At 42.2% G+C, this 24,767-nt stretch overlaps 1 pseudogene across 1 annotated transcript in view; it reads left to right on the top strand.

The window, feature by feature from the left end:
• The window catches only part of LOC149301500 (uncharacterized), a 73,265-nt pseudogene that overhangs the window by 29,148 nt on the left and 19,350 nt on the right, over positions 1–24,767 (top strand). Inside the window, exon 3 of the transcript XR_016272240.1 lies at positions 8,035–9,415. The product of XR_016272240.1 is annotated as an uncharacterized LOC149301500 (transcript). The remainder of the gene's footprint in view (positions 1–8,034; positions 9,416–24,767) is intronic.

Genomic DNA, 24,767 nt, shown 5'->3' with positions numbered 1-24,767 from the left:
CTGAGGTAAAGAGCTATAGGCTAATTTCCTTATTAAATATGGATTATAAATTATTTTCTATGATTTTGGCCCATAGACTCAAAAAAGTTCTTAAACACTGGATTCATAAGGACAAGTCAGTGATAACATTCAAAACGTCTGAAATATAATTGAATATTTTCAAAGGCACAACGAAAAAACACTTATCTTTTTAGAAAAGGCCTTCAATAACATAGGATGGGATATGTTATTTGTGACACTTGAAAAATGGAAATAGGAGCTTCTTATTATAGATGGATAAAGGCAATGTATAAAGATCAAAGAGCCAAACTAATTGTTAACTATAAAAAAACAGAGGAATTTGAGATTTCTAAAGGTAAACTGCAAACTTTCCCACTATCACCCCTTTTGTTCATTCTGATACTTGAAGCACTGAATAATAGGATAAGATTACAAAATAAGATCAATGGAATAAAAATTAACATACATTGAGTTTAAAGTGAGAGTCTTCTCAGACGACATTTGTATTCCCTGGAGAACCCAGAAAAGAGCACAAGGGAATTGATGGATGTAATAGTGGGATTGGAATATGTTTCAGGACTAAAAGTAAACAGAGACAAAACAACATTAATAACAGAAAATATGGGGAAAAGGAAGAATAAATCCTGGAAGAAATTAGTGGATTTAAAGTGGGAAAGAAAGTTAAATATCTATGAATAAATGTAACAAATAAAAACTCATATCCATTTCAGAATAACTATGAGACACATGGAAGGAAATCAGAAAAGACCTAGAAAAATGGGGGGAATTACACTTATCGCTATTAGGAACAATATCACTGATCCAAATGAGTTTCCTTCCTGAAATACTGTTTCTGTTTCAAGCGATACCCATCATCCAGAATGAAAAACCATTGAATCTATGGCAAAAGGAAATCTCAAAATGTATTTGGAATAAAAAAAGAGCCAGGATAAAAACGAAAATACTTTGTGATGACAAAAGTAGAGGAGGGCTGGGTTTACCAAACTCAAAACTTTATGATGCTGCTTGTTGTTTAGTTTGTATTAGAGAATGGTTTGTATTAGAGAATGAACAGTTGTTATGTCCGGAGGGTGAACATTTAAGATTTGGGTGGCATGGATACCTAATTTATGGTAAAGAGAAAGTTCATAAAGAAACCTGATATCATTTCGTAAGAAAAGCTCTATTGAAGATCTGGGGAAAAACAAGTGTAGAATATGTCCAAAAATACCTTTATGGTGTTTGCCGCATGAGGCTCTTTTCGGGAGGAAAGGTATCCAGAAAACTAAATGGTTAAGATACAAGGATGTCCTGAAAGAATCGCAAGGAAAACTAGAGATCAAAACACAAGAAGAACCTAAAGAATCTGTCCTAGATTGTCACTGGTATCTTCATCGTCAAATGAGGGAGAGGTTTAAAATAGATGTGAAATTAGAAGGAATACAAAATGAAACATGGGAATTGTGGAAGCCATGCTCCATGGTCATTCCATGCCTGATGAGAGTGTTGGGTGCGAGGCATTGGAGAAGCATCCAGCTGTGTTTCTCTAGCCAGAAGCCAAAGGAAGGCATTCTCCTCTGAGGGCCACTGGGGAGGTCAGGAGGTTTCAGCAGATGATGCGCTCATTTCACATCTAGCTACAGGGACATAGCCAGGGTCCTCTCCAATTCCCCATCCCCTGACCCCCCTCCACTCTCACAAGGCATGGAGTGTCAGGACCATGGTGAACAGGTCTGAGGAAATGACATGCATGTGGCCACTAGATGGAGCTGTTGTGGAAGTCATTGACAGCTCTAGTGGCAGTTAGATGTGTCAGCATTTAAACAGTGCATCACTGGAATGTTGATGCAACTGTCAACTGTCATTCTCAACTGTCACTGAGGAAGAGTCAGACAGTGTGTGCCTCAGAGTGGGTTGTTACTGGTGTGGATGGTGGAGGGTGTCGATGTATATAGTGTTGTACACAGTGGAACTTCTTATAGGAATAAAAGCCTCATCTGAGAGAAGATTACAGTGTCTCTTTGCTCATTGAGAAAGCGACAGGTGTTTCTTCAGCTCACAATCTACTGACTACAGTCAAGGTGGAGAATCTGGTGCCATACGTTAACATGTTGCCTCACGTGCTGCGCAACATAGCAACGTCAAAAGCATTTTAACATGGAGTATCTGTTGTGTAGGGGAGCTGCAGTGAATCTATGCTAGGTCCAGGGGGCTTTGGTGAAGAGGGAGGAAGGGGATACCCATCTCTGCATTGGCCCAAAGGAGGCATATGTCACCTGTGTATTTCACTAGCACCATGCTGTTCTCTGTGTCTTTGAGTGATGTGGGATTTTTTGACAAACCAAGCCTAACCCTAGTCTCTTTTCTCAGGAACTTCATATCGGTCTCCTTGTACACAGCTTTGGGGCATATTTTGCTGGAAGAGACCCAACTGCAGGGCCACCAGGACACCCTCCCCCTTACCCACCTAATGGCTAACACAGAGGCCAAGCAGAGGAAGTTGGGCTCCAAGAGAAAGAGGCGGTTGAAGTACAACAACTCTTTGGTGAGTTGCCATCCTTAATATTAGTTTCATTTGTGTCATTGTTGGGCCAGCTCATGAAAGCAAGTGGAGAACATATTGTCCCAGTTTGGCAGAGAAAGTTCAGGTTAATCCTCTGTCACCCTACTTTTTCAGATGCTTTCAAAAATATCCCGTTTTCTCTCTCCTCCAGCCACTTTCCTCCTTCTCCTCAACTCATTTCAGTTGCTGCAAAATGACTTCCAAGGAGTTTGCACCCCATCAACTCAAAAGGGGGGAGAGGAGAGGAGATAAGTTGCCAGGATCTTCCCTTGCCAGGAGGGTGAGGCAAAAGCAAACTGCTGTGCCCTTCATAGCTTGTGTGATCTTCCCAATAAACAACTTTGGCCATCCTCACCACCTTCTGGTGTTGCTTGTCCACATGTGCCTTGCTTTTTCGGTCTGTGAAATGTTGGGGATATGGGAGACCATCTCTGGATCTAAACTGAGGATGGGCCCAGTGGCCCTCAAGTCCAGAGTGCTCCCCAGAACTGGTTTTTAAAATGACATTTGCCTCCGAAATTTGGCAAGAAATGGCTAAATGCACCATAATTCTTTTGTGGCTAAATAGAATGTATGTGTTTGGATAGTCAGTATCCTAATCCATCCTCAATAGCTGAACCATGGCCTAAATTATATTTTTATTATATTGTAGATTATATTGAAAGGATTCAGGAGAAACATCTCAAAGGCAGTAGCTTTTTTCTGGCTGACGGCATTTAAAGTTTATTTCCTGGACTGAATTCTGAAGCGATCAAATAATATTTGGATGCACCATGTTCTTTCCTCCCCTTTTGCTTAGTCACTCTCTGGATGAGGGCTATTTTCTATTTCAGGTGACCTTTGCAGATGTGGCAGTATATTTCTCTGAAGAAGAATGGAATCTGTTGACAAAGAAACAGAAACTTTTGTACAATTCTGTAATGATGGACAATTATGAGAATGTGGCTTCTGTAGGTAAGGAACCTGAACCCATTGCTCTTTCTATAAAGACTGAGGGCCCTTTCATACTATATTATCGTGTCGCTATGGTTCCATTAGAATTATAGACCAGCAACATCAGGGACTGCCTGAAGGAAGAGGCCCCTCCCTCTTCAACTGTCATCTCGGCCTCAGAGGGAGCCATCAGGCAGACCAGCTACATCAGGGACTGCCTGAAGGAAGAGGCCCCTCCCTCCTCAACTGTCATCTCGGCCTCAGAGGGAGACATCAGGCAGACCCAGAAACATCAGGGACTGCCTGAAGGAAGAGGCCCCTCCCTCCTCAACTGTCATCTCGGCCTCAGAGGGAGACATCAGGCAGACCCAGCAACATCAGGGACTGCCTGAAGGAAGAGGCCCCTCCCTCCTCAACTGTCATCTCGGCCTCAGAGGGAGCCATCAGGCAGACCAGCAACATCTTGGACTGCCTGAAGGAAGAGGCCCCTCCCTCCTCAACTGTCATCTCGGCCTCAGAGGGAGCCATCAGGCAGACCAGCAACATCTTGGACTGCCTGAAGGAAGAGGCCCCTCCCTCCTCAACTGTCATCTCGGCCTCAGAGGGAGCCATCAGGCAGACCAGCAACATCAGGGACTGCCTGAAGGAAGAGGCCCCTCCCTCCTCAACTGTCATCTCGGCCTCAGAGGGAGCCATCAGGCAGACCAGCAACATCAGGGACTGCCTGAAGGAAGAGGCCCCTCCCTCCTCAACTGTCATCTCGGCCTCAGAGGGAGCCATCAGGCAGACCAGCAACATCAGGGACTGCCTGAAGGAAGAGGCCCCTCCCTCCTCAACTGTCATCTCGGCCTCAGAGGGAGCCATCAGGCAGACCAGCAACATCTTGGACTGCCTGAAGGAAGAGGCCCCTCCCTCCTCAACTGTCATCTCGGCCTCAGAGGGAGCCATCAGGCAGTCCCAGCAACATCGGGGACTGCCTGAAGGAAGAGGCCCCTCCCTCCTCAACTGTCATCTCGGCCTCAGAGGGAGCCATCAGGCAGACCAGCAACATCTTGGACTGCCTGAAGGATGAGACTTCTCCCTCCTTTAACTGTGTTTTTTATTGTATTATGATTTTACTGTACACCGCTATGATCATTGCGGAATAGCGGTATATAAATAAAACATATTATTATTATTATTATTATTATTATAGTATCATAGAATAGGAATAGACCACAAGGGCCATCCAGTTGAACCCCCTTCTGCCATGCAGGAATACACATTCAAATCACCCCCAAGAGATGGCCATCCAGCCTCTTGAAAGACCTCCAAAAAAGAGGACTCCACCAAACTCTAAGGGAGTATATTCCACTGTATAAGAGCTCTTACTGTCACAAAGTTCCTGCTAATGTTTCGGTGGAACCTCTTTCCCTGTGGCTTGCATCCATTATGGTGTCTCCCTTTCTCTGTAGCAGCAGAAAGCAAGCCTTTTCCTTGCGCAAAATGACACCCTTTCAAATATTGAACAATGGCTATCATATCCACTCGTTATCTTCTTTTACCCAGGCCAAACATAACCAGCTCTCTAAGCTGCTCCTCATAGAGCCTGATGTTTTCCAGACCCTTCACCACTTCGGTTGCCCTCATTTGGACATGCTCCAATTTGTCAACATCCTTTTTGAATTGTGGGGCCCAGAACTGGACACAGGATTATTCCAAGGGAGGCCTGACCAAAGCAGAATAGAGTGGCACTATTACTTCTCTTGATCTAGAAACTGTTCTTGTAATGATGCACCCTAGAATCACATGGGCCGTTGTAGCTGCTGCATCACACTGTTGGCCCATGTTCAACTTGTGGTCTCCTTGGAATCCTAGAGCCCTTTAAAGCATAGTTTAATTGTGATAGCAACATCCTGTAGAATATCTGAATTTGTAGTTCAGTGAGGCACTATTGCTCTCCAGTTTCTAAGGATTCTAAATACTCCATCCTAAACTTCCTATTCTAGGATTTTGTGGGGAAAAGCCAAAGAGATTAATGCGTTTCACACCCAAATTGTACTCAGCACATCCCTGGGCAAGTTTCCTACTTTTTTTGGCGCCTCTTCCATCCTTTTAAAGGGGGAAAGACCTCTCTTGGGCCTGCAGTGGCTCAGAGAGAGCTCAACAGTGGTAAAATGGCCTCCACTTCCCCAAAGGGATGCTGAGGGGCAAAATATTATTTCATTCTGACCCCCCTCCCCCCCAGCAATACAATGTGGGGTTGCCCCTTAGATCTCCTCCAAACCCCATCAGTAGTCCATGCCTGTCTTATAGATGTTTTAAGGCTGTTTTAAGACTGCTCCCTGGCACTTCACCCTCACCAAAATTGGAGTCCAGGTCCCAGCTCCTTTGCTCTGCCTTTGCCAATGAATTATTTGTATATTGATTATCCTGCCTTTCTCAAGAAATGGGCCTCAAAGTGTCCCTTTTATGCATCACACTCTGTGCGTATATGTCTGTGATAAAGAGACGGACGGAAAGTGAAAAAGTGAAAGGCATGGAAGAGATGCTGAAAATGAGATGCTGATGAGCAAGAAAGAAGGTTAGAGAGCAGAGGGAGAAAGTGAAGGGGATCAGGCCTCTGGGAGCCAGGAGGGGAAGGCAGGAGCCAAGCCAGGATCGCCTAGCTCTGTGCGGAGAGGAAGGGACCCCTGGGAAGGGCCAGGTTTCAGTGAACTGGTTTTAGTGAACTAATGAGAACCGGCTCAGGTCATTGTTTTCAGACATATTAAGTGGTTTTATTTAGCAATTATGAGTAATATTTAGGAAGGAAGGAAGGAAAGGAGGACACAATTAGAGAAAAAGCACTTTTATTTTCCAACCTGAGCTTGCTTAGCTGCATTTTTCGTTCCAGAGGCCCTTTGTTACCCAAAATGCTGGAGTCTGGGGAAGACACTTGCAAGTGCTATGCTTTGGGGGGGGGGGGTATTTGGTACTTAGCCCAAAGAAGAGACATAATTTTGTTCAGGCAACAGTGACCTCGGAGGTCAGCCCAACTATACCAGGCATGCAATCTCACATAACTCCAGAGGCATTTCAAATGGGTTTTTATGTTTTATTTAGGGAAAAAGCAAAATACATGCACACACACACACACACACACAAGCATTCATACATACACACAAGAGGTAAGTAAAAAAGGTGGGATTGGTGAATAATGTAAAGCTATACTAATGATAATACATTTCCTAGAATGTTCTTGATTCCAATTGCTGAGGGTCCTGCAAGGGAACAGAAAGTGGTTTTGTTGAGTATATTGAGGCGCTTAGCCATGTAAACCAACAGAGTTTCTCTCTGCAATGGGACTGACGCCAAAGAACAATAACTATCGGGGTGGACATTTATACTGAAATTGTTGCTTACAGACAGAGACTGAGAGTTCAAAATGGTTTAAATCACTTTAGTATGTTTCCTGGGTGGGGAAAGAATTGTCTGAATCCAAATTGAATGCAACGGATGCTTGATGCAAATACCTCAGACAAAAGGGATTAGCACACCAGCTCTCAGGTCCTTCTTGGCTCTGAATTCCAGTCCTGTTCATAAGCCAATGTACAGCGCGATCTGAAAGCAACACTTCCAGATTCAGCTCAACAATAACATAGCAGAGTATGGAAACAAATATCCAGATATAAGTTTTGGCAATGCACTGACTACTGTCCACACTTAAAAGTAACTCACAGACACAGTTGATTTCACCCAAGTCCTTGGAGGTTCTCTATCCTGAGTTGCAAAATAATACAAATCTTTGCAAGCTCTCTGACTTCCATCAACTTCACCATCTCTTGTACACACAACTCCAATCCAGTCTACACCAATCTGCAGATGAGCTGTATAGTGTATTGGTTGTGAGTCATCTGGTGCAAAAGAGCATGAAGTGACCTCTGCAGTTAGATTGCATCGTGCTTTGGGCTCTGACTCAGTACTCTATGGCAGCTTCATAGGAAATGATGCCACTTGTCAATCAAAATATTTTAAATCATGTTTAATGGAATATTTTTTCAACAGCCCTTTGACTACAGTGGTACCCCGGGTTACGAAAGTAATTCGTTCCGCCGCCGCTTTCGTAACCCGGAAACTTTCGCTAGCCGAAAAGCCCATAGGCGCTAATAGCGAAAGCCGCGATTTCGTGTGAAATCGCGCCGAAAAGCACCAAAAAACTTTTCGTAACCCGAAAAAACCTTCGCAACCCGGAACAGTTTTTTCCTATTGATTTTTTTCGTAACCCGGAAATTTCGTAAGGCGGTGCTTTCGTATCCCGGGGTACCACTGTATCTGCTTCGACCAATTCCCTTAAGGCAGTTCTACTACAATCTCTTCTTTGCTCCTGTCTGTAGGGATACAATTGTTTCATGGATTTCGGGACATCTGCAATAGTGTCATGCTCAGGTCACTCTCAGCAACTTTATTAATTTAATATCAAATAGGGAGGGTTCAACAAGGGCTAAAAATTGGGGTAACACCCTCCTCTCTTAATTCTGATATTCATTCTTGACTGTGATTGTCCTTCTTTACAGAAGAACTTGTGAGTCATGAGAGAGTCCACACAGGAGAGAAGCCATACAAATGCCAGCATTGTAAGAAAGGTTTTTCTTCAAAGTCACACCTAGTGAGACATCAGAGAGTCCACACAGGAGAGAAGCCATACAAATGCCAGCGTTGTGGGAAAAGGTATGCCTACAAATCAGTCCTTGTCATGCATCAGAGAATCCACACAGGAGCAAAGCCATACAAATGCCAGCATTGTGGGAAATGTTTTTCTCGGCAGCCACACCTAGTGACACATCAGAGAGTCCACACAGGAGAGAAGCCATACAAATGCCAGCATTGTGGGAAATGTTTTTCTCGGCAGCCACACCTAGTGATACATCAGAGAGTCCACACAGGAGAGAAGCCATACAAATGCCAGCATTGTGGGAAATGTTTTTCTCAGAAGTCAATCCTAATGATACATCAGAGAGTCCACACAGGAGAGAAGCCATACAAATGCCAGCATTGTGAGAAATGTTTCTCTCAGAAGTCAGACCTAGTGAAACATCAGAGAGTCCACACAGGAGAGAAGCCATACAAATGCCAGCGTTGTGGGAAATGTTTTTCTGAGAAGTCAAGCCTAGTTAAACATCAGAGAGTCCACACAGGAGAGAAGCCATACAAATGCCAGCGTTGTGGGAAAAGATATGCCTACAAATCAGTCCTTGTCATACATCAGAGAATCCACATAGGAGAGAAGCCATACAAATGCCAGCATTGTGGGAAATGTTTTTCTGAGAAGTCAGACCTAGTGAAACATCAGAGAGTCCACACAGGAGAGAAGCCATACAAATGCCAGCGTTGTGGGAAATGTTTTTCTGAGAAGTCAAGCCTAGTTAAACATCAAAGAGTCCACACAGGAGAGAAGCCATACAAATGCCAGCGTTGTGGGAAAAGATATGCCTACAAATCAGTCCTTGTCATGCATCAGAGAATCCACATAGGAGAGAAGCCATACAAATGCCAGCATTGTGGGAAATGTTCTTCTTCAAAGTCAGACCTAGTGAGACATCAGAGAGTCCACACAGGAGAGAAGCCATACAATTCCCAGCATTGTGGGAAATGTTTTTACCAGAAGTCAGACCTAGTGAGACATCAGAGAGTCTACACAGGAGAGAAGCCATACAAATGCCAGCATTGTGGGAAATGTTTTTACCAGAAGTCAGACCTAGTGACACATCAGAGAGTCCACACAGGAGAGAAGCCATACAAATGCCAACGTTGTGGGAAATGTTTTTCTTCAAAGTCAGACCTAGTGACACATCAGAGAGTCCACACAGGAGAGAAGCCATACAAATGCCAGCATTGTGGGAAATGTTTCTCTCAGAACTCAAGCCTAGTGATACATCAGACAGTCCACACAGGAGAGAAGCCACTCCAATCTCAGCAGTAAACTAACATTGTTTTTGTCAATAAGGAAGTATATTTTCAATCCAATGGTTCAAAGAAAAGGACCTTGTGATTTTGTGTGTTACGTTTGTCTGTCTATATGTCTGTTTCTGTTTTAAAGTTATAGTTTGTTAAGTTTAATTGCTATTAGTATAGATAATTGCTTCAGGTTATAATTTTGGCTGGGGATTATGGGTCATGGCATAGGTCAGCTAGATGGGGGTGCTGGGGTTTTTTTTTACAACTAGCTAGAATAGTTATGGGAATGATAGCTTTTGGAAAGTGTGGGATGTTGTCTGAAGAAAGGTGGGGGCAGGTATTAACAGAAAGGGGTCTAGTTTCTGGGAATGGCAAAGGGGGCCTTGTTCCCTTTGGGGCATAGACTGTGCGACTGTGGTGGTGGAGGCTAGGATTGGAAGAGGGTGGGTTTTAGGTGTTGGGGTTTCAATGTATTCTTTGTCTTGGGGAGGGCAGTTCTGGTTTAAACACTGAATTTCTGATGTTTTCTCAATAAAGTTATTTGTTGTTTCAATGTGTTGGACTCTTTGTTGTACAGAAGTTCTGAATTTGCACAAAATACACTTTTTTCTCTCATCAGTCCTCAGCTCCATTCCCAGCCATAAGAAGAAAAGAGGCAAACACACACAAACACATACCAAACAGACAGATAGAGCTATATGTACAAAGCAGAGCCTTCCTTCCATCCCTTTCCCTCCTGAGTCCAGCTCCTCCTTGGACTCCATTCTGGCATCCTCCAGATTCCTCAAAGGAAGGAAGAAAGGAAAGAAGGGTGCACTCCTTCCCTTTCCGCAAAGGCTGTCAACAGAATAAGCCTCAGCAGCAGCAGCAAGGCCCTGGTGATCCCTGCGCATGCTCAGGAGGGGACTTTGGGGCATGTGCACATGCTCAGTCTCAGGCCCTGAAGCCATTGCTGCCCTCACAGTCTGTTCTGAGGGAGGAAGAGATGGAAGTGGGGGAGAGAAATGTATGAGAAAAAGGGGGCAGGGGGGGCTTGAGGAGAGGCATGGTCATGGGGGGAGGGGGCAGGGTCCTTAAGATGTAAAAAGGGCTTTGAGGAGCCCCTCCTTCCTGGAAAGTGGGGCAGAGGAGAGACCCTCCCTCCCTTCCTCCTCATTTGGGGGGAGATAAGGGCTGGCAAGCCCCCCTCTTTGGTCTTCCAATGGGGGCACCCTCTTCATCTCTGGGAAGAGGGGAGGCTCCCAGTCAAAAGACTTTTGTGACAAATAAAAAGCATCAGATAGCATAGGCTTCAATAGCATTGGAAACAACAGCTTTCTGGGGGGAAGGGGTTTTCCCTGGGGGAAGGGGGCTCTGTCTGTGGGGGAGAGAAGAGCCCAGATATAGGCCAAAGCCAAGAGCAGGCAGACAGAGGGAGCTCAAAGCCCCTTCTGGGGAGAGGGATACCCCCCCCCGGCAACTAGGCTTAGAGGCCCACAGGATCTGAATTAGTCCCCCCCCCACACACACACACATCCTTTCCTTACCCTTCACAACAACCCTGCAAAGATCAGTGATCCTCCTCTGGGAACAAGCAGAAAGGACATGGAAACCATTGTTAGTTCTTTGCCTGAAAGTCCCCTTCCTTGAAGGGATGGAGGTTAAAGGAAGGAAAGAAAGAAAGTGCCAAGGGAAGAGATGGCATAAAGGGGGCATTTGGATAGGACTCCCTCAGCAGCCATTTTGGGAAAGAGGGCTCTGCCTCTGGACAGAGAGACGGAGAATGTGCTCATTTGGGGAAATGTTAGGGTCCCTCTATTGGGCCACATTCTCCTCTGCCCTGGAGCCTTCTTTTGAAGCCCCATAGACAGGGAAGATCTAGACCATGCCCTCCCCAGGAAAGGAAGCCCCCTCCCTTTGCAGGCCCCATAGACGGAGGGAAGATAAGAAGATGATAAAGAGGGGAAATCCCCTGGAGTGGATGGATTTACAGCTAGATATTATAAAATATTTCAAGGGGAACTAGTGGATCCACTATATAAATGGTTTAATCCTATTAATGCAGAGGGGATTCCAGACTCATGGGAGCTAGCGAGTATCACTTTAATTCCTAAAGAAGGAAAGGACAGCTTGTTAATGACTAATTATAGACCAATAAGTTTGCTGAACACTGATTATAAGAGATTCACACAAATACTTGCCAGCAGACTGAAGGGAATTTTGAATTCGACAATTGGGAAGGAGCAAAACGGGTTTTTACCGGGCAAAAAGATTAGGAACAATATCAGAACGATTATAAATTGTCTTGAATTTTACCAGGTCAATAATGAGAAAAAATGTGCCATCATTGCTATTGACACGGAGAAAGCCTTCGACAGCGAGAGATGGGATTTTTTTTTTATAGAAGTGGTAACAAGTATGGAAATGGGAGACAATAAGGCAAATATATAATCGGCAAAGAGCTTAATTATCAACGGAGAAAGATCCCAACAATGTATGGTAAATAATGGCACAAGGCAAGGATGCCCGATATCACCGCTCTTATTCTTAGAAGTGATGGAAATTTTGACTTCCTCTATTAAAGGTAATCCAAATACTGTATAAAAGGGATTAACAGGAAAGGAAAGGAAACCAAGATAAGAGCGTTTGCGGATGACGTGGTAACAGTTTAGGAGGACCCAAATCGGGGCAGAGAACCGCTGCTACAGGAGCTAAACAAATTCGGCAAATCCACAGGACAGAAAATCAATAAAGACAAGACAGTGCTGATAACTAAAAATATGACTGGAGAAGAGGTAGAGGAATGAAAGAGGAAACCGGGCTTCCAAGTAGGAAAGAAACTGAGGTTCTTAGGAATTTGGATTTCTAAAGACAATAATTATTTAGGGGTATGGAAAGACATAAGAGAAAATTTAAGGAGATGGAACTGGTTAAACCTTTCACTACTAGGCAGAATTGCCGTAATCAAAATGGCAGTTCTACAGAAATTTATGTTTCTTCTACAAAATTTGCCAATAGAGATTAAGGATATTTAAAGGTTGGGAAGCCGAGCTAAAAAGATTCATATGGAAAGGACACAAACCTCGGATTAAATGGGAGGAGCTCAAAGATGCTTCAGAGAGAGGGGCTATTCGCTCCCAGACTTCAGATTATATTATTGGGCATGTAATCTAATTTGGATACAAAGATGGATTAAATTAGAGGACAAAGAAATGCTTGATCTAGAGGATGTGCAGTTAAGATTTGGTTGGCACGCCTTCTTATGTTATGAGAAGTTGGGGATGAATAAAGATTTCAATAATCATCCAATGAGGAAATCTTTACTACTCACTTGGAACAAGATTAAAAAGACATTTTATTTTAAGTTACCACTTCGGACATCGGCCCAGAAGGCACTCTTCGGTAGATGGATAAGCATCAGTAATTGGCTCACTTACAAACATTGGCTTAAGAAGGATCAATCAGGGAATTGGCCGATAAGATCTAGGGAAGATATTAACAAGGATGGACATAATAGACAGTGGTTTAATTTCTACCAGCTAAAACAAAGACTTCTGGTAGACAACAAAACAATAGGGATCGAAGCTAGACTAAACGGATTGGATTATTTGTTCTGGCAACCTGATAAGAAAAAGATATCCAAATGACACAAACTACTGTTGAGCAGGAATATGGAACAGGAGACTCTAAAAGAGTATATGGGGAAACGGGTGCAGGATATGGGATGCAAAATGGAAATGGAAGAATGGCAAAACACCTGGAATAGAACAAATACATTTACAGTAATGCAGGATCTAAAAGAGAATCACATGAAAATAATGAACAGGTGATATTACACCCCATGGAAGCTAAACAAACCTTATAAATTAGCACAGGGGAATTGTTGGGGGTGTTATTGTGAAAAGAGAAACATCTATCATATATGGTGACATTGCAGGGAAATCAGACATTTTGGAAGAAAGTACATGACTCAATACAGCAGATATTGGGAATAAAATTCCCAATGAGCCCTAAGTTGTACTTACTCCATATAACTTCAGTTTTAAGCCCACAGGACGAAAGACAATATTGGAGGATTATATTATATCTTGTAACAGCAGCTAGAATTGAAATAGCAAAGTTATGGAAGTCAGATGAGAACCCAAGACGGGAAAATTGGATGCAGAGAGTTAATGATTACAGGGAACGGGACAAACTCTCTTGTAGGGCTCAGAATTAGGATATGGAAAAAGAGAAGAGGAATGGGAAAAGAATGGAACTGAAATCTGAAGCTCATTGAGGTCTGAATTAACTGGAATTGAATCTACAAAGTATGTTCTTCAAACATTTCTTTAAATGTGTATTTTTATTTCCTGATTAATTATAGGTCAGTAGAAGAAAGTTTGAGTCTCCTGCTTTAAAGTAAAGCATGATAAAGAAGGAATCGAATACTGCGAAGTTATGCATACGTTATTTTGACAATAGATAAGAACATAAATGAAAACTGATATTATCAATAAGCAATTGGGATATATTGTGTTCATACGTTTTAGAGTTGTGCATAAAATGTGTGTTTAAAAGCAGAGTTCGGTTATAATATTATGAAAGTGAGCTCTTTGAAAGGCCAAGAACCAGAAAGCAGAAAGTGGGTCCAAGAAAACGGAAAGATTTGTGACAGTGATGTTATGGATACTGGATCTGTGTCGTTTTTCCCCCTATTTTTATGATTCAGAAAATAATAAAGATTATATAAACGTCAAATCTTTAATGAAGATGACTATGTATTGTGGGAAGAAATGGTAATATCTGGGGGAATATGTACAAAGGATTTACATTGAAAAGGGGAGGGAATAATTACAGTTCAAAATAAAACTGGTATAGGTCAAGTATGAAGACAAATAGAGAATTATGGACTCTCTTCCATAGAGTCGCCATGAGTCTAAATCGACTTGAGGGCAGCTAAGAACAAGAAAGATGTAAAGACTAATTAGCCAGAGATAAAAGAGGATTATTTAAAGAAAGGAGCTAGCTGTCGCTTTAGGTTTGGAAGTTTATTGTAATGTATTTTGCATTTAGAATTATATGTATATATGGTATTCCTATGTATGTTTGGTAATTTAAATGTTGTTCATTTGTTTGTTATAAGTTATATGTATTTTTTAAAATTCATCTTTATTTAAGTTTCCAAATACATAAAACACGACCAATACATAATCCAAATAAAAATAGCTTGTAAAAGCAAATCTGAGTCTTGACTGGTCATTTGGGACCCTCTTAAGTCTTCCTTTTCCATCTTCTGAATCTGAGCCCATTTCAATGTCCTTCGCCTTGAAACCTCCCTCCGAAATATGAAGTCTAGCTGTGAATTATTCTTTTACAATTTAAGTAAAAAAAGAAAGAAACTGCAAATTTTTCCATTCGATTTTACATAGAAAATTTGTCTACTTCTCTTACTATTTTGTAAGGTTAACAACAACTGAAGAAATATATATTTATACAGATGTTTACATCAATTTCATTGTATGGATCGCTCTCTGTTGTTTTTAATATACACAGTGAGTCATTCAATCATCCTCTGTTGACCTGGGATTTATATAAGAAAGCTAAAAGAAACAGAATATGCTTATATTCAATTTATAACATGAATAACATAATATTCTTAAAGGTTCTTAAATTTCATTCTCCCAAATCCACTGAGAAGAGTAAAAAGAGAGGACTTTGATTGTTCCTCCACTAGCGACAAGTTTAATTCCCATTCTTTTCCCCACTTTATCAAAACTTTCCTCCACTCCTCCTTTCTTCTGCCTTTATCATGATTTTGGGCTGTACATGAAAGTCTACCCAATTCCTTGGACTCATTTACTCTCAGCATCCAGTTTTCCCAAGTTGGTTTCTTATCAGACTTCCATAATTTAGCTATTTCTGTTCTAGCTGCCGTCACAAAATAAAGTAAAATTCTCCAAATTTTGTTTTCTTCTTTTGAATTTAGTACCGAAGTTATATTCAAAAGATACAACTTTGGGTTCATTGGGAATTTAATTTCGAGTATCTGTTGAATGGATTCATGAATCATTTCCCAAAATTTCTGAATTTCCTCACAACCCCTCCACAAATAATAATAATAATAATAATAATAATAAATGTTATTTATATATCACTTTTCCATAAAGATCAAAGCGGTTTACATAGAGTGGTAAAGGGTGCCCTTTTTGCTTTTACATCTCCAACAGTTTCCGTCCGATACTCTATACATTTTCCCCATTTTCCAGGGAGTAAGGAACCATCCATTCAAGTTATACATATTTTAATACAATAAAGATTTAAAAAAGAAACCTTCTGGGTGACCTTGGGGAAGTCGCACTCTCTCAGCCTCAAGGGAAGGCAATGGCAAAGCTCCTCTGAACAAATCTTGCCAAGAACAACCCAGGATAGCGTCGCCATAAGTCAGAAACCACATCAAGACACACAACAGCCACAATGGTTGTTTTAATGATCAGAACCTGCCTTGTGTCCCAAATCGGGGGGAAGAAGCAGAATATGAATGAAAACGGCAAGAATAAGGAGGGGTCCCAACTCCTGAGAGCAGCCACCAAGCAGACCTCTCCTGCCTTCCTCCCAAACGCACCTGAGAGGTCTGTGGGACAGCAACCAGGGCCTCCCCAGAAGATCCCAAAACCAGGACAGGTTTCACGCAGGAAAGTAGAGGAAGATCGGTTGCAAAAGACATCTCTGGCACATTTTTTGAAGGAGGAAGAACGAGAGTATCTCAGATGACAGCCTGCTCCATTGTGGCTGAGGAAGACCTCTTGTCTTGAAACGTCCTCCATCAATTCCCAAAGACAGGGATAACAGCACTTTATTCAGTTTCATATCATCTATTTTAGCATGTCACCTAGAGCAAATATATTGGAGGGAGTTTGTGTCTTGTAATTGTTCCTTTTGTTGTTTTGTTGTAGCCCATTCTTAATTATATGTATTGTCATTGTACTGAAGCCTTTGTGTAACTGTACTCACAATTGCCCTTGTTTATATACAGTCATTCTGTATTACTTACATTAGTAGGTTATTCATAGTAATAAACTGAAATTAGTTTTTACATTATCATTGTTTAGACGTTATTCTGCATTACATCAGTATGTTATTCAGAGTAGATAAATTGAAGCTGATTTGTGTATTGTAATTGTTCTTTGTATACATACCTTTTCCTCTCATTACATAGCATTACTTTCTTATTACATGTTTCATGTTCACTTAGAATCATAGAATCATAGAGTTGGAAGCGACTACAAGGGCCATCCAGTCCAACCCCATTCTGCCATGCAGGAACTCTCAATCAAAGCATCCCTGACAGATGGCCATCCAGCCTCTCTTTAAAGACCTCCAAGGATCACTGCACTCCGAGGAAGGAGTGTGTCCCAATGTCGAACAGCCCTCACTGTCAGGAAATTCCTCCTAATGTTGAGCTGGAATCTCTTTTCCTGTAGATTGCATCCATTGTTCAGGGTCCTAGTCTCTGGAGCAGCAGAAAACAAGCTTACTCTCTCCTCAATATGACATCCCTTCAAATATTTAAACAGGGCTCTCATATCACCTTCTCTTCTCCAGGATAAACATTCCCAGCTCCCTCATGGGGCATGGATTTCAGATCCTTCACCATTTTAGTCTCCCTCCTTTGGACACGCTGCAGTTTCTCAATGTCCTTTTTGGATTGTGGTGCCCAGAAGTGGACACAATATTCCAGGTGGGGCCTGACCAGAGCAGAATAGAGTGTCACTATTACTTCCCTTGTTCTAGACACTATACTTCTATTGATGCAGCCAAAAATCGCATTGGCCTTGTTAGCTGACGCATCACATTGTGGACTCATGTTCAACTTGTGTTCTACCTGGACTCCTAGATCCCATTCAGCCATTTGTCACCCATCCTATATCTGTGCACTTCATTTTTCCGCCCTAAGTGCAGTACCTTACATTTCTCTGTGTCGAATTTCTTTTTGTTCGCTTGGACCCAGCTTTCTTGTCTGTTCAGGTCATTTTGAATCTTGATCCTGTCCTCTGGGGTATTAGCTATTCCCCCTAATTTGGTGTCATCTGCAAATTTGATAACTATGCTCCCAATTCTGTCATCCAAGTCATTGATAAAGATGTTGAATAGCACTGGGCCCTGGATAGAACCCCACTGGACACCCCACTGGTCACTTCTCTCCAGGATGAAAAGGAGCCACTGTTGAATATCCTTTGGGTTTGGCCAGTCAACTAGCTTGTTTCATGTTTTTGTTTTATATACTGTTTAATTTGGTTAACTGCTATTAAGGGACATAGCTATGAGATTCTATGATATGGGGTGCACTATAAACCTTTTAATAAATGAACAGGTATTGCAATCCTATATATACATATCATCAGACATAACTCCAGGGAATGTTAGCCTTTTGGATGCCATAAGGTTCCTCTCATTCTTCAATGCAAGAAGCAACACCTCAGCTTCCTTCTAGAAGATAAAGCAAAAAGGCTTCCAAAAGAACTGAAGCCTTGGACAAGTCACACTCTCTCAGCCTCAGAGGATGGCCATGGGAAACCCACTCTGAAGGAACCTGCCAAGAAAACCCCTTCAGAGACTCCCATAAGGTCACCATAAGACCTGGAAACAACTGGAAGGCAGACCCCAAGAACAACATTGGGAAATAGCTTGTATGAATTGAATATTATATACTTACAAATTTTGTACCTGCAAGATTCTTATTCTTATTCTTCTTATTATTATTATTAACCTTTATTTATATAGCACTGTAAATTTAATATCTTGCATGACTTATATTTCAGTTATATTTTGTTATTAATAGTAAATACCTCCTTGGAGTATCTACTACTCGACGCTCCTTTTACACGTGTCTTGGATCGGTTGATGCTTGGAAGATCAGTAAAGAAGTAGAAATAAGGTTCCTTAACTGATCCCAGTGTAGGTTAAGGGAAGTCCTTTTATAATTCGCTGGATGATGGCAGCAGGATTTAAGGAGTTTAAGGGTCTGCTGGGCTAAGAGCCAAAATGTCTAAATTTCTAAATAACAATTTGTAATCCACTCTGAAAGCCTTGTGGCTGAAAAGAGGCGTATAAAAACATTATTATTATTATTATTATTATTATTATTATTATTATTATTATTACAGGGCCGCAGTTTGGCTTCTTGGACCACCGGAGATCATCACAGTGAGTCAGTTGGAAAAGCCCATTTCACTCCAGAAAATAAAGGTACTTGAGGAGTTTGCACTCTACGTCTTTCTGTAATAATAGCTACAAAACTGATAATAGCATTTGGGACATTTAGTCTTTTAAAAGCAAATGTGGTAGATTTAAATGCTGCTTTAAAACCTCTTTCCATCTGCCAGCTTTGTGTTGGTTTTGGGGGGAAATGAGAAAGTGTTGGGAGGGAGGGACTGCCAACAGAATTAGGAGATGCATTGCAGGCTATGGACAGTTTGCGGCCAAGTAAGGTCCAAAACACACGGCAGCAATAATCCAGTTTGAGAACGTTTTAACTGCCCTTGCCTCAGTGCTAGGGAATCCTGGGAAATGGAGTTTATTGTGACACCAGAGCTCTCTGACAGAGAAGGCTAAATGTCTCACAAAACTATATTTCCCAGAATTCCCTAGCACTGAGCCAGGGCAGTTAAAGCGGTCTCAGATTGGATTATTGCTATAGTGTGTTTTGGACTTAGGCGATCCTTGGCAAGTCACACTCTCTCAGCCTCAGAGGATGGCAATGGCAACCCTTCTCTGAAGAAACCTGCCAAGGAAACCCCATGATAAGGTTGCCTTAGGGTCGCCATAAGTTGGAAACGACTTGAAGACACACATGAACAGAAAAAAGTCTGCATTTATTTCACAGATTGTACATGGGAATGGGAGGCAGTGTGGTCCAGTGCTTTGAGTGTTGGCTTACAACTCTGGAGGCCAGGGTCCAGTGCCCCACTCCACCATGAAACCAGCTGGGTCCCTTGGACAAGAAGTCACACTCTCTCAGCCTCAGGGAAGGCAATGGCAAACCTCCTCTGAACAACTCTTGCCAAGAAAACCCCAGGAGAGGCTCCCCAGAAGTCTGCAATGACTTGGAGCCACTCCACAAAACACTACAAAGCCTCAAGAAAGAGCCAGCGTTATATTACCATGCATGCTGCCTCGAATGGGTCAGAGAATGGGTGCAGCTTAAGAAAGAAAAAATCTTACAATTGGAAGGGTTTGATAACGTGGTGGGGTGGCATGGTTACTTACTTTATGATCAAATTAAAATAAACAATAACTTTAACAATCACTATATAAGGAGATCGCTCTTAAGAATCTGGCTTAAATATAAACCTTTCTTTGTGACGAAAATACCTACCTGGGCTTCGATTAATCAGGCTTTCTTCAGGAGAGAAAGGATGAAAGGTGCGGAGTGGATGAGCTATAAAGACATATTGATATTAGACAAAGGGACTTATAAAATTAAAGATATGGAGGAACTTTCACAGGAAGGTTTTAATGTTAACTGGTTCCTATATAGGCAAATTGTAGAAAGATTCAAATCAGACAATAAAAAATACCAAATAGAAAAAGAAGATACAGAATTTGGGAAAATTATGAGAATAGAAACAACACATATTATAGCTAAATTATACAAGCTGTTACTCAAAACAGAATTAGAAGATGAATCTGTCAAACAATTCATGATAAAATGGGCCCAAGATTTAAGAACACCAATAATGTTGGAAGAGTGGGAAAAAAATTGGAAGACGAGATTAAAATATACAGTATGCGCTGAGGTAAAGGAGAACTATCTGAAAATGCAATACAGATGGTATATAACACCTGAAAAACTGAACAAGATTGATAAACAAAATAGAAACGAGTGTTGGAACTGTAAAGAGAAGAAAGCAAATTATTTTCATATGTGGTGGGGATGCAAAAAAATAAAAAAATTTTGGTGTCAAATCCACAAAGAATTAGAGATATTACTAAATTCAAAAATAGAATTTGAGCCTAAATTTTTCCTATTGGGGATGGTGAATGATTCCAAGTTAGAAAAGGAGTATGGGAAAATCATCTTTTATATGATTACGGCCGCCAGAATGGTTATTGCAAGAAAATGGAAGAGTAAAGAACCCCTATTAATTAAGGACTGGTATATGAAAGTACTTGGCATGATACAGGCTGACAAACTTACAAGTATTTTGAAAGATGACGGAGAAACAAGATGGGAAGATATATGGGCACCTATTATAGATCTATGTAAAGAACAAACAAAGAAAACATCAAATTAGTTCAGAAACGGAACTAGAGACTGTAATCATTATCATAGATAATATTTAATATTACAAGATGTTCGCTAATCTGACTATTAGAGTCAACATTTAGAAGCACATAAGTCTGTGATGGCTCATGTAGGAAATAATAGCACCTATTAAATATGGGATGTACGGAAGAGAATTTTATGATAACCAATATTGAAAAAAACCGAACCTAGTCGGACTTAAATACAAGATATGGATGCATCGTTTCTAGGTAGTAGTTTAAGAGTATGTGTTTAGGAAAGCAATTAGAACATAAAAGGATTTGTTAAGAAAGATCATAGTTAACAGATATCTTCAATTTGAGAGAGGGGAAGGAATTTTAATGTGTAGTGGTATTTGTCATTTGTTTTGAATTGTATTTAGGTATTTATATGTTTGTATTTTTTTTTCTTTCTTTCTTTTTCTTTTCTTCTCTGTTGATGTTATATTTGTGGATTTGTGTATTTGTACATTGTGATTTTTTTTCTTTTTTTTTTAACCAATAAAATTTAAAAATTTAAATAAAAAAAAAAAAAAGAAAGAAAGAGCCAGCGTGGTTCAGTGGCTGGAGCAATGGACTATGACCCTGGAGACCAGGGTTCGAATGCCCTCTTGGCCACGGAAACCCACTGAGTGACCTTAGGCAAGAAGTAGCACTCTCTCAGCCTCAGAGGGAGGCACTTGCAAAACCTCTTCTGGACAAATCTTGCCAAGAAAAGCCTGAGAAGGGCTTCCCTTACAGTCGCCATACGTTAGAAACAACTTGGAGGCACACAATGACAACAAGAGCAGTAACACCACTAACACAAGGCAGCTAGGGAGAAAAGAAGGAAGGAAGAAGGAAAATAACAAAGAAAGAAAGAAAGAAGATATGGGAGTTGTAGTCCTTGGTTCAGAGGGATTGGAGGGGCCTTACTGCAGGGCAGGACTAGTGTTGCTAACAATCCTCGAAAATATTTCCCGGCATGTTTTACCAAAATCCACGGAATCCCCCCCCCCAAATATTACACGGAATATTCAGTCAAAATCCCTGTAACGTTCCCGTAATGTTAATAATAATAATCATAATCATAATAGGATGTATTTATATATTTATTAATATGGCGGATCTTTTGCAAATAAATGTAACCCAAATTGAATAAAAATAATTGTAACTTATTTCAACTCTCAAAATTACCATTGGACCAAACAAAGAATCTTTCAGTCCTTCTAATACCTTTAAGATATTTATTTTGACATGAAGGGGGTCCAGGAAGCTTTGTGCCAAATAGAAACGTGTTCGGCTGCAACCACACTGCATAAATAATCCAGTTTGACACCCCTTTAGCTGCCCTGGCTCAGTGCTAGGGAGCCCTGGGAATTGTAGTTTTGTGAGACATTGAGCCTTCTCTATCAGAAAGAGCTCTGGTGCCACAGCAAACTACAATTCCTAGGATTCCCTAGCACAGAGCCAGGGCAGTTAAAGCAGTCTCAAACTGGATTATTTCTGCAGTGTGTTTTGGACCTTTGTTATTATAAATGCTCAAGATCCAATCCATACTGCAGAAATAATCCATTTTGAGACTGCTTTAACTGCCCTGGCTCAGTGCTAGGGAACCCTGGGAATTGTAGTTTTCTGAGAAAGAGCTCTGGTGCCACAATAAACTACAATTCCCATGCATCTGATGAAGTACGCTTAAGTCTAGGAAAGCTCATGCTGGCAACTTTTCTTTCGTGTGTCTCAAAGGTGCTACAAGATCTATCTCTGTATCATCATCATCACCATTATTATTATCATTATTAAATCCAAATGCAGCAGAAGAAGTGGACTTAAATTGGCAACACTGATGTACTGTAGACTCTTTCTCTGGGGCTGTGATATATAAGCGTGGAGGCAATTCTCTTGTCAAACCAGGGGATCCTGGGAATTGTAGTTTGTTGTGACATGTATGTGTATATATGTGTGTGTGTGTTGTGTGTATATATATATGTGTGTGTGTGTGTGTGTGTATAAGAGCCTTGTCTCCCGCACGTCTGCCCTGGCTGAGCTTTTCCTGAGGGCGGGGGGGGGGGGGGGGCGGACGACCACTCTCCTCTCTCTGATTGCCTGAAAACTCTTAGTGTGACTCCCAACAGGACTAGTTGCTCTGTAGCCTCGCTCTCAGAGTCAGGGCCACTGGTGCCAATTTCGGGGGTTTGTCCCGGAAATTGGGTTGTTTTTTTTCAGGGCTGGAGCTGAAATGTGCAAAAGTCCCTGAATCTCCACAGAATAGAGCCAGGCACAGCAATCACACGGAAAGCACTCAAAAATCCCAATTTCCATGTGAAAGTCACAAAATTGGCAACAGTGTACCTCTGTTCAACTGAGGCTTCAGAGAAGGTTCTGGAACATTCTCCACACTCACAAACAGCACACAAAATGGCCATTGGAACACAAAATGGCCTACAAAACACAAAATGGCCACCGGAAAACAAAATGGCTGACAGAACACAAAATGTCTGACAGAACACAAAAAGGCTGTCTCTGCCTGAGTGCTTGGCAGTTGGCATTTGAGGCCTTCAGGGGAGAGAGAGACTGAGGGAAGGAGGTCCTGGAGGGAAGGGGCCTTGGGAGATATAGGGCTTTCCTGAGATATTTGGGGTTGCTTCCTAACAAAGGGGTTTCTGGACCCATAAAGGATTTGGGGCAAACTGGTTCTGAAAGGCAGTAGCAGCCTTTTCTCTTGCCAATGGGATTTACAGTGTATTTGCTTGACTGGATCTCCCAGCATCCACAGGGCCAGAAAGAGGAGGGGTCCTGCCCTGCATTTCATGGGTCTTAGGCTCTGGGAACGTGTGCCTTTGGCCAGCGTCTGTGTGGCTGGGGCTCCAGAGTCCCTCCTGCCTTGTTCCATATTAACTGCAGGAGGAGCCTGTGAGGGTGGGGCAGGGGGCGGGGCCTTCCAGCTCCTCTGCCCCCATTGGCCAGACTGAAGAAGGGGAGGAGCTTCTGCCTCTCTATTTAGCTCTCTGCGCAGAAGAGTGAGTGAGGAGTAGAGATTGAGAAGGGGTTAGAGAGAGACAAGGAGGAAGGAGAGGGACAAGGCTTGGAAGCGGTAGGCTTCACTGCTGTGCTGAGGCCTCCAACTGCCAAGCGCTGAGGTGGAGGTGGCCATTCTGTGTTCCAGCAGCCATTTTGTGTTCTGGGGGCCATTTTGTGCTGCTTGTGACTGTGGGAATAATGTTCCAGAACCTTCTCTGAGGCTTCAGTTGAACAGAGGCTTCTCTTTCTCTCCTGAGGCGCCAGAGTCAGAAGGAGGCCAGGCTCCTTGGGCCAAAAGGAAGGAAGTGTGTCTCTTTGTGGGTCTTTTGTGTATATTTCCTGAGAGGGTTTTCTTATTACACAGCTCTGCTCACCTGCGTATGTCACCAGCAGGATTCTGTTCTCTGTGTCTTTGAGTGCTGCAGAGTTTCTTTCCAAGCCAATCCTAATCCTGGTCCCTTTTCTCAGGAACCTCATCTCGGACTCCTTGTACACGGCTTTGGGCCTCTGTTGCTGGAAGTGACCCAAGAGTAGGGCAACCAGGACCCCTGCCCACCTGATGGCCGACACAGAGGCCAAGCAGAGGGGGTTGGGCTCCAAGAGAAGGAGGCTGCGGAGGTACAACAGCTCTTTGGAGAGTCCCCATCCTGGGTATTAGTCTCATGTGTTTCACTGCTGGGCCAGTTCATGAAAGCAAGTGGAGAACATACTCTCCCAATTTGGCAGAGACAGTCCTGGTAAATCCGCTGTCACCCCACTTTTTCAGGGGCTTTCAAAAATGTCCCGGTTTTGTTCTCCTCCTCCCACTTTCCCCTTTGTCCTCAGCTCACTTCAGTTCCTACAAAATGAGTGCCAAGGATTTTGAACCCCATCAACTCAAAAGTGGGGAGAGAAGAGGAAAGAAGGGAGCAGGGAGTCCTTGCTAGGAGTCTGAGGCAAAAGCAAACTGCTGTGCCCTTCCCCGCTTTTGTGACCTTCCTCATAAACATCTTTGGCCATCTTGACCACCTTCTGGTGTTGTTTGTCCACGTGTGTCTTTCTTTTCCCACCTGTGAAATGTTGGGGGATATAGGGGAACATCTCTGGATCT

The sequence above is a fragment of the Sceloporus occidentalis genome, unplaced genomic scaffold, assembly GCF_023333645.1.
Source record: "Sceloporus occidentalis isolate IW3139 unplaced genomic scaffold, rSceOcc1.0.p SCAF_21, whole genome shotgun sequence".
Lineage (NCBI taxonomy): Eukaryota > Metazoa > Chordata > Lepidosauria > Squamata > Phrynosomatidae > Sceloporus > Sceloporus occidentalis.
Note: the sequence above shows the minus strand (reverse complement) of the source record. Positions and strands in the feature narration are given on the sequence as shown.